This window comes from Lichenostomus cassidix, chromosome 4 (genome assembly GCF_008360975.1).
Source record: "Lichenostomus cassidix isolate B80296 chromosome 4, HeHo_3.0, whole genome shotgun sequence".
NCBI classification, from domain to species: domain Eukaryota; kingdom Metazoa; phylum Chordata; class Aves; order Passeriformes; family Meliphagidae; genus Lichenostomus; species Lichenostomus cassidix.
This window is the reverse complement of record NC_139484.1, coordinates 58789736-58799782: the sequence shown is the minus strand read 5'-3', so window position 1 is coordinate 58799782 and position 10047 is coordinate 58789736. Positions and strand designations below refer to the sequence as shown.

The 10047-nt window shown below is 46.6% G+C and overlaps 1 long non-coding RNA gene across 2 annotated transcripts; it reads right to left on the bottom strand.

Annotated features, from left to right (window-relative positions):
* Window positions 1-223: 223 nt before the first annotated feature.
* On the bottom strand, window positions 224-5145 carry LOC146438616 (uncharacterized). Of its 2 annotated transcripts, XR_014852098.1 has the most exons (5): window positions 5090-5145; window positions 4780-4961; window positions 4435-4538; window positions 1093-1173; window positions 224-364 (listed from the first exon to the last, which is right to left on the bottom strand). It is a non-coding gene; the product is annotated as an uncharacterized LOC146438616 (long non-coding RNA). The 2 variants fall into 2 exon arrangements; XR_014852097.1 differs by lacking the exon at window positions 5090-5145 and having other exon boundaries at window positions 4780-5013.
* Between the last annotated feature and the right edge of the window lie 4902 nt (window positions 5146-10047).

The following is a 10047-nucleotide window of genomic DNA, read 5'->3' as shown; positions in this document are numbered from 1 at the left end:
AATATGCTGTGTTACTGCATAATCAGTGCAGCATCATTAAGAGGAAGACACGAGTTTATTTTCTTTTTAAATCAGGATTTTTCCCCCCCCCCCTCCTAGATGTGTTTTGATACCGTGCTTAGCAGGGAACCAGAGATAAGCCCCGTGCTGGGTGAGAGCTCTGATGTTTTCATAAAGCATCTTTCATAAGGCAGCGAGGCAGACGTTAAACAGGAAGCGGTTATTGACTTTAAACTCACTTCATAAAACATTTACACGGACAAGAGGAGAAACAGGAGCTCCCAACAACCCAGTTAAAACAAAGATGAGTCTCTGCATTGTTCTAGACCTCGAACACTCCAGGCTTTAACGCAGCAACGCACTCCTGAAAAAAAGTAAAATAAATGGAGTTGTCCCAGTCAGGGCTTCCTAATCCTCAGCCATTAAGGTTGCAGTTACCTCTCATTGTTCCCTAGATAAAAAGGGGGGGGCGGGGGAATCACATTAATACAGTGAAAATAGCCATGGAAATGTTACAAAAAGAGCAGGTGGAGGGGAAAGAGGAGCTGCTGTTGCAGCCCTTGCAGTGACTGAGTCACCCACTTGCTGCAGGCTTTCCAAAGACTCTGGAGGGAAGCTAGAGGCTCAGTTTTCCAAGAAAACCATGGAGGCAGCTGGAGCCAGTTTGGTGCTAGGTCAGCACCAGGTTCAACCAGCAGAAATTGGATCCTCAACTGGCATTGCCCAGCAGGATATTAAAGTTTCAGAGCCTTCAGCCTCCTTATACACCTGGCTCTGATTACAGTCAACTCCTCAAAATATCCTTAAAATGGTCATGGTAGCCTTGTGTTGCAAGCTTTGGGGATCTTTTCATTACCAACCATGAACACAGAAGGTCTGCCCAGGAAATTTTTAAAATTTATTTATTTTTAAACCTTTTTTCTTTATTGACAGAGGAGATGTCCTTCACCAACATCCAGCTGTGCAACCCACTCCCAGTCTAGCAGGGAAGTGTGGAAATCCCCAGGCCTAATTAGAGGCATTTCCCATGAAATATGACATTCTAGGAAATACTTCAGATGTTCTTGGCCACCACACAAATTGGATCCCTACCTCCATCTGAGGTTGCTGACAATGCCACATCTCAGATCCCTCTTTGCTGCCTTCCTCGTGCTGATCCAATCGAGCTCATTGCTTAATTGAATTGAGACCATCAAGATGCTTAATTAAATTGGAACAGTGGGTCCTGGGCAGCCCTTCAGCTGAGGGGCTCAGACACAATTCCCACTGGCATTTTTGGGGCCACAGGAGGCCAGGCAGCATCAGCAAAGACACTGAGAAAGCCTGTCCCAGGTATTTCACCTGAAACATCCTGGTTTGGATTGGACTGCAGGATCACACGTGTTATTAATCCACTCCTTGCCTCGATGGCTGCAGCCCCAAGCCCTCACACCCCCACACCAGCAGGCATTACGTTTTGCAAAACACATCCATTTCTTTCTAACCCAGTGCAGATTTCTGTGTTTTGTTCTATTCATTAGCTGCAAATGAAGGAAGAGCTCCTATAGTCACACAAAGATTAAAAAAACCCCAAGAAACAACAATGCCTGACATCTGGAGGCTTTGGCCTTAATTCCAGTGATGGGAACAGCTGATGTCATTTTCTTTTTTGTTCTGGGAACATCCATCCATTAGTTCCAACTGCACAGAACTTTTTAGGAAGAGCCACGCAGAGATGAGAAAACCCCAGGCAGGAGAATGACTCAGGGCTTAGGGAGAGATGCCCTGGAGATCTCTGAGCTGTTCTACCATGGAATTTACACAGCAGATCCAATTCCCATCCTGTCTACACACCAGGTGTGTGGCTGGAGACTCCCAGACCAGAAATCCACCCAGCACTGAGCCATCATTCCCAATCCCTCCATTCCCACTGGGGTGCTGGATGCAACCTTCCTTCCCCTGAAAAAAGAACAGCTCCCTCCTTGGGAATCCCCCACTTTAATCAATCAAACAAGAATGAAAGGGATCTGTGAACTCATTTTTAATAACAAACAGGAGGATATGGCTTGGTTTTGTGTCTCATGAGAACACCTCCCTCCACTTTTACCCAGACAGGCCACAGATACCCCAAACCAGAGGCTAAGAAGTGTTTCTCACTCTTATCCCATAAAACAAAACACCATTTTGCCCCCAGCTGACATCAAGGTACCTCACACCAGTCCAAGGGACAACACCAAAGGTGTCGAGTAAACACCAGGAAATAAATAAAAATAGTCACAAGTACATTTTTTGTGATGGGAATCCCTCCTCTGTATTACAGCCCAGTTCCCTTTCCAGAGCAGGAGAAGCCTCTGGTTAAGCTGGAGTTCATCCCATCCCATTCCCACTCATTTAGTCACACAGACAAGGAGGATTCCAACATCCACCCTTCATTTTTCCAGGGAAAATCCTTTCCTGGGTTTGCAATCCAGAAAGTCATTGAGAATCCAGCTTCCCTTTCCTCCCTTCCACTTTGCTGATGGGGCTTGGGATTAAATTTAGCTAAAATTAAAGTGGGATTCCCACTTTCACAGAAATATTATTTACAGAAGTATTGGAATGAGTCATCTGGATATGGTGGACCCCCAAACACCTTTGGGGAAGCTGCTCCCATTAAATACAGTTAAGACTGGGTTAAATAATGGAGAATTGGGGGTTTGGCTTTTTGGGGGTGGCTGATAGAGGACAATCAGGGGTGGAAGCTGAAGAAAAAGCAGGTGATGCACAGGCCTTGTATCATCAAGGGATTATTTTAAGGCAGAGGTTCCATTTTGGTCTGTTTTTAAGGAAAATCTTGGCAGCAGAGTTCTACCCATGGTCACCCTGCAACACCAGCAACTGTGAATTCCAGGGTTGAAAGCCACCCTTTATCCAAGGCTTTTGCAGGAAAAGGAGCCCAGCTGGGCACATTTAATTAGAAGATTCCCAAAGCCAGGATTTCCCTGAAGGGAGCTCCTCCCTCTCAACTGATTTAGGGAAGGAAAAAGTGTCTTTTCTGCTCCCTTGGGGACCCACCTGAGTTCCATCCTCCCAAAATGTGGCAACAGACACAGGAGGTATTCATGGGGAAGGGAAGAATGCCCCTAGCAGGGAGACAATTCAATATTCTGGGTCAGTTCCACAGCTCACAGCTGCTCAGCAAATTAATTACTGCTTTGAAGATGAAACTGGGGGCAAATTCAGTGCCACATTTTCTCCCAGGCCATGCAGAGAGAGGTTTTGCAGCTCCTGGGAGGAGGACAAGGGCAGTTTGCTCCCCTGAAGCTTTTCCCCAGCCAGAGCAGAAGGCACAGGGAGAGGTCATGGTCCCTGAGAAGAATCTCAGGTGCCTCTTGTGAAGAATAAAGTCCCAAGCAGCAGCACTGAGTTTTGGATGGGTTTTTTGCAGAACAGATCTGAGCTCCAGAGCAAGAAACACACAGGTGAGCGCAGGGATTACTCAGTACCTGATTCTGGATAAAACACACCTGAGCCTCTCCCTGAGAGAATTCCACACCTCCTTTGAGATGGGAAAGCACCCCAAGGAGCTGAGGTTATTTTCCCAGACCTGCCAGGGAATTTTCTCCATGGAGCTCATCTCAGTCTGTACCCCAGACTGAACCCACTGATTGACAAAGGGAATAAATATTCCATCCCCTTCTGCTTAAAAATTCCCACCTGGTAGTTTCCCACCTCCCTCATTCTTTCCCTTTGGGAGCAACCTGGTCCAGCAAGATCTATGCAGGAGAAACAGCACAGAAAGAAGAGAAATCTCTCCTAAACCAACACATTTTCCCATTTCTCACTTCAGCACTCACTCAAAGGGCTCTTCAGCCCACTCTCAGTGAGTGGATGGAGGAATAATCATTGCACAGGGTCCATCCCCATCCTTCCTTCATCTCTGTCCATCTGCTGCTCCCAGGCACTCAGGGAGGTTTGACACAGGTTGTGGCCTCATCCCTGGTGAGGAGGAGCTCACAGCTCCTTTCCCACCTGGTTTATTTGATTCCCTTCCAGCCCAGACCCTCAGGAGGAATTAGGTGGAATCCACACACTTGGCTTCTCCTGGGGAGGGAAATTTTGCTCTCTTTGCTCATCCATCGCCCTGTCCACAAACTTCTGCTCCCACAGCAGCCACGAGGAGCTTTCTTGGCTGTTCCTTGGAATGACAGCAGGGAAATGTCTTCCCAAAGCTCCTGGCAGCAGCTGGAGATGCCACAGCTCCAGGGGGAAGGGACACAACCTTTCACCCCCCCCCGGCTTCCTCCCCTGCCCTGACAGTGGCATTTAATTAATTAAAAATACACGTTGCTTGTGGGATGCACAACAGGGTGGGGATGCTTTTTTTAACGGCAGCTCAAGACTGGAAGACTTTTCAAGACATACACACCCCCTGCCCCAACCTCTCTGCTCCAGGGGAATAAATTTATGTCTCACCTCTGTCCCTTTTGTTGTTTCACACCATCCCACAGCTTTGCTGCTTCACCCTCCTCCCTTCACAGCAAGGTCTCCACAGTCAGCAGCCTTGAGTGTTGCTTTTACTTTGAAAAGGCACAACAGGCAAACAAAACTTCTCAAGAAGAGATTTAGAAACCCCTAAATCCTTAAAAATCAAAATGAACGACTCAAAGCCCAACAGAAGCCTTTAACCAAGCTGCTCAAGAGCTCTCAGCTTTACTTGATCACATCCCTCATCTCCCTTCACTTCCAACAGCCACAAAGAGACAAAAACAATCAGCCAAAGACAAACGCAATCAGCCAAAGGCAAAAATCAGAACTTACCTGGCTGGACAGAAAGCCCATTTCTATTAGGTGGAACCCCCTTTGACTCAGTTTTCATCTTCCCATGGCTCAGGGGGTGGAGGATGCAGCCTCTCCCTCTTCTCCTTTTCTGCTGCCTCCCAGAAGGGTCACCTATTCATCACCCACACCACAAACCCTGGAAAAACAGCTCCCCTCCACCCCTGGAGAAGAGAGGGGGCACAGAAGGAGGAGGTCAGGGCCTCTGATGAGGGTGGGGAGCTTGTTTTCCTCCCCACCCACCCTCCTCTTTACCCTCTTACCCTCAGCCATTTCCTATAAGCTCATTTACACTTTAGGGTGGGGGAAGCTCCTCAGCTGCCTGGGCTGAAGCTCAGTGGTCCAACAGCCCAGGAAGGACCTGCCTGGGGAGGTTAATATTCAATTATTTGGTATTTAGGCAGCATTCCCCCTCCAGGCAGGGAGAAGCATCCATGAGGAGCAGCTGGAGATGTTCAGCTTCCTGAAATCCTCCTGGGCTTTGAAAACCTAGCAGCAGGGTGGGACAGAGCACTGGGGTGGGAGGAGGTTGCATAGGTGATGCTGGGCAGCCTGATGGGGAAAATGGGCTCACTTGGGCAGAAAAAGGCTCTTTCTGCCAGAAATTCCTCCCCTGGGGATTTGAGATGCTGAGAAAAGCCACAGGGAGTGATAACTGAGGTGAACGACCTGCAAAAGGAAGTCGTGTCTGTGAGGTGTTTTGGGGACTCCCTAATGGGGAGAGCTTAAAATATATGTTTAGGCTTGCCTTTTGTTCTTATTTCCCTGTTTTTTTCTGTTTTCTCCCAGGCTATGCAGAAAACTGAGGATGCTCTTGTGGATTGTAATGAGGATGTCTGATACAGACCCTCGCTCCTGATACTTCCCAAGAATGAATCCTTGCCCTGATATATTTTTTCCTTTGTCTCCTGGTAAATAAAATGGAAAATTTCAAGAAATAATATTAATACATTATTTATATTAATATAAAATATAATATATAATAATATTATAGAATAATATATTGTGATAATATAGGCTATTAATATAAAATAACTGGCCGTTGTCATGACAGACTCCATATCTCAGGTAGAGGCTTTAATCCCAGATTTTGAGGTGAGGGGGGGAAAAATACACACCCAACCCCTCTTTGGGTGACATTAAATGACACAGGACCTCATCCTCTTGGGTTAGGTGACCTCAGGATGTGATACCAGCTGCAAATGGTCATCACCTGCTCCTCATCCTGAAAAAATATTCAAGAAGCCTCCTTGCAGTTGCAAAGCTTCGCCACAACTATGTTTTAACTTCTCATCACTCGATCTGCCCAATTACAGAAATCAGAGCCTTCTGCTAGGAGGAAAGTTATTTGGTTTTTTTGTTACATCCTCAGCGTAAGGTGTATATCATCCCGATTTTGCCTCCTGCAGGTGATTCCGATTTTCTGATCCCTGGCTGAGCATCTGTGCCCAGGGATGGGGAGGATACATCCTGCAACCCCTTGGCTTGGCGGGACAACTCCTAATTAACCAAATGCAAGAATTCCGCTGTGAAAATAGTTTCCACCCAGCATGGAAATGAGCTCAGCTCTGGAGCACGCCGGCCCTGACGGCTAGGGTGTGCTTTGAGTGGTGGGGCTGGGCTCAAATCACAGCTCAGGTCACCCAGCAAGGGGGATTTCCTCTGCCTGAGCTCAATTTCAGTCCCTAATTGGGGTCTGTCTCGCCGTTTTCAATAATGACATCAATAACTTCACGGGAATGTTCTCGGTGTGAAAGGTGGAACATCTTTCCTCCAGGAGACTCTGATGGTGACACCACCCATCTCAGCAGTTCTGCTGGGACAACGTCCATCCATCCCTCTATCCATCCACCCATCCCTCTGTCCATCCATCCAGAGCAGAATTCTGATGTATTTAACCCCTCAGACATTAAACCAGATTGAAAAGCAAATAGTTCTGTCGATCACTGTACATGGATATCTGCTTTCCTACAGGGTTGGACTCAGGTGTTGGGCATCCTATGCAATGCACAGGAGATTTCTGAGGTCTCTCACCTCTGCTCAGGTGTCATTTTTTGTGAAAATTTCAGAAAATCAATAGTTTCATGGGTCTGGAATTGGAGAAAGGGGTAAAAAGATACACAAGGGAGGAGTAGGGTACGAATAACATCTACATCCACACATGATGCCCTGTTGTGTTGGAAAAATACTCTGATGTTTCCTGTTTTCTCTTTTTCAGACCACCAACACCATTGTTTCCTGCTGGAGATGCCTGAAAACTGCTATTATTTGCTGCTGTAATTCTGAGAATAAACATCTTTGCAGCAGACAAATGAGAACTGCGTGAGGTCACATTTAGCACCTTCAGGCACATGAAACATTCTGCTGGAGCTGATATTTGCAGTGATTTCATCCCAAAGTACAGCAGGAAGATATTTATTATTAATATTATTTATATTTATTATCCTTTTTTTTGGGTACTCTAATGGACTCTTTTGGTTCATCTGAATTCAGTGACCAGGGAAATAACTCACTGATTTCTTATTACTGAGGAATGAGGGAAACAGGTAGAGAATTTTTTTTTTCCCCCTAAAGCCAGTTTCCTAAGGAAACGAGGCCTGTTCCATTAAGCTGTGTGGAAATGGAGGTCAAACAGTCACAGTTTCAGGGAGTGCTGAAAATTCCACGTTTTTGGGGTGAGGTCTGAGAAGGCACAGTGGTGATCTGAGGGTGAAAACAGACAGGAGCTCCTTTTCTCTCCTCTGCACTTGTGAGACAGAGCCTGAGATATGGAACCAACATTGGCTGAGCCTTGAGGGTTTCAAAAATATTTCTTGCGGTCAGATGGGAGTGACCATGAGTGAAATCCACATTATTGAGAATCTCAAGCCTTTTATAGACCCTCGGGAAGCCACACAGAGAGATTTCTTTGTCAATCCTAAGAATTTCCAACAGATCTCTTGTGTAGCTGGGCATGAAATGTGGAGCCAACATTGGCTGAGCCTTTTGAAATATTTCAAAAATATTTCTTATGGTCAGATGGAAGTGACCATGAGTGAAATCCACATTATTGAGGATCTCAAACCTTCTACAGACCCTTGGGAAGCCACATGGAGCAATATCATTGTCAATCATAAGAACTTCAAATGGATCTCTTGAGTAGCTGAGCAGGAGATGTGGAGCCAACATTGGCTGAGCCTTGGAGGTTTGAAAAATATGACATTTCTTGTGGTCAGATGGGAGTGACCATGAGTGAAATCCACATTATTGAGGATCTCAAGCCTTTTATAGACCCTCACAGGGTCTTTCTCACTGTCAATTGTAAGGAGAACTTCCAACAATCTCTTGTGTAGCTGAGCATGAGAACTCAGCCATGAGACACTTATCCGTAGGATAAGGACAGGAGTTAAGCTTTCTGTTGTTCCCTGAACTCCTCATTTCCTTCTTCAGTTTCACCACACTGCCCTGGAATGGGTAAATCCTGGGAGCTCCCTGAAGGAGAGGCACTCAAGCACTTAAGAGCAATGCACATTTGCAAAAACTGGATGCTGTAATAGCTCCCCGTGCATCCAGGGCCATCATCTCAAATGGCAACAGCACAAGACAAGTTAATAACAGCCATTGTTCCAGGATTAAATTAGGTAGACAGGAATGATTTTTTGCAAGATTCATAATGGTTTTAATGATACTATTTAGTTCCCAAGAACAATATATCTTCCCTATTCATGAGTTCCTGGAAATCAAGGATGTGGGGCCGTAAAATACAATTTTAAAGGCAGAGTTGTTGAGCTGCAGCCTCTCTGCAAGTTGGTTGTATATTATCTCGAATTGTCTTTATCCAGCAAGCGGGAGCAGTGTGTCTGTGCATGGCATCTTGGGGAAATTTGGCTTTTGAGCCTGGAGTCAGACTCTCTGAAGGGATTTGAGGCTGGGTCAAATCCCAGAGAGCACAGCAGCCACCTTGCTGTCATTGGTACCATCATGACACAGTTTTGGTATCAAGGTGTGGCTGCAGCATATCCTGGACCCATCCAGCAGCTGGCCAGCCCCACATGGCTCTCCCAGTGTGGCTGTGTGGCCCTCAGGCCACCCCGAGGGTGACATTTCACCTCAGATGTGGTGGCAAGAAGGGCCCAAGGCTGGAAGTGAGAGAGGAGTGCGATGCTCTCAAGCTGGACTTGCTTTGGGCCATGAAAACCAGAACATGCTGAGTGCCCTGCACCAGAGAAAACATTTCTTTCTGGTGAACTGTCAACAGAGGCGTTTTCCTAGAAATTCTGCACAGTTTTGTGCTGTGCATTCTCTCTGAACCCATAAAACACCCAGAAGATCTCCAGCTGCAGTGACGCTGCTCGGTCACAGCACTGGCATTTGGCATTCCTCACTCTGCTGGGAATTATTTCACAAGGCACTTTGCCATGGAAATGCACACTGGGGTGGCCTAAGGCAACAACAGATGGATGTGGAGTCACATCAAGCCAGGCCTGATGGCTTTTTCCTCACTCTGGTCCCAGTTGGAGCCACCTGAATTCACGGCTGGATGGAGCAGCAGACGCACAGGGGGTTGGCTGCTCTGACAGAATGAGCCCAGCTGGGTGAGAGCTGAGTAGAAATATTTGGGAAGCAGAGCAGGATGTGTGGAGAGCAGCTCACTGTGTCCCCACAAGGTCAGCTCAACCTGTGTCCCTTGATGGGACAACACTGAGACCCAGCTCTGCCAATATCAAGGGACCACGATGACATTTGTGCCAAGGGAGGTGTTTTTAGGGAACTGAATATCCATCCTTGGGGAAAAAAGCAGCAGGAGGGAAGGAAAAGTGACAAGGCTGAGGCTGGTGAGGAGCACAGGAGACATGAGCCCTGATTTTGGAATAGGGAAACAATCTCCGTGTGGTTTGGAGACACAGGGAATGGCAGAGAAACATTTGTGACTCCCAAACTCTTCCTTTCATCACCTTTTCAGCACATTTTGCCAAGATTTTGACAACATTTGTCCCATCTCGCCAGCTGGTCAGGACTGGGAGTGGAGACACCCAGCTTTCAGCTCCTTTTGGGAACTCACACCTTCTCCCAAGAGCAAAACCAGCTTTTTTTTTTGTCTTCTAGGAACCCAAATAAACATTCTTTTATAAAAAATAAAGAATGTGTCAGTGGGGAGAGCTCCTCACACCACCCTTCCCTGGCAGAATCAGAGGATGTTGTATGAAGCTGTGTGTAGATTTGTCAGCAGCTTTTAATGAGGGTAACTCCTTTTCTAATTTCATGATCAGA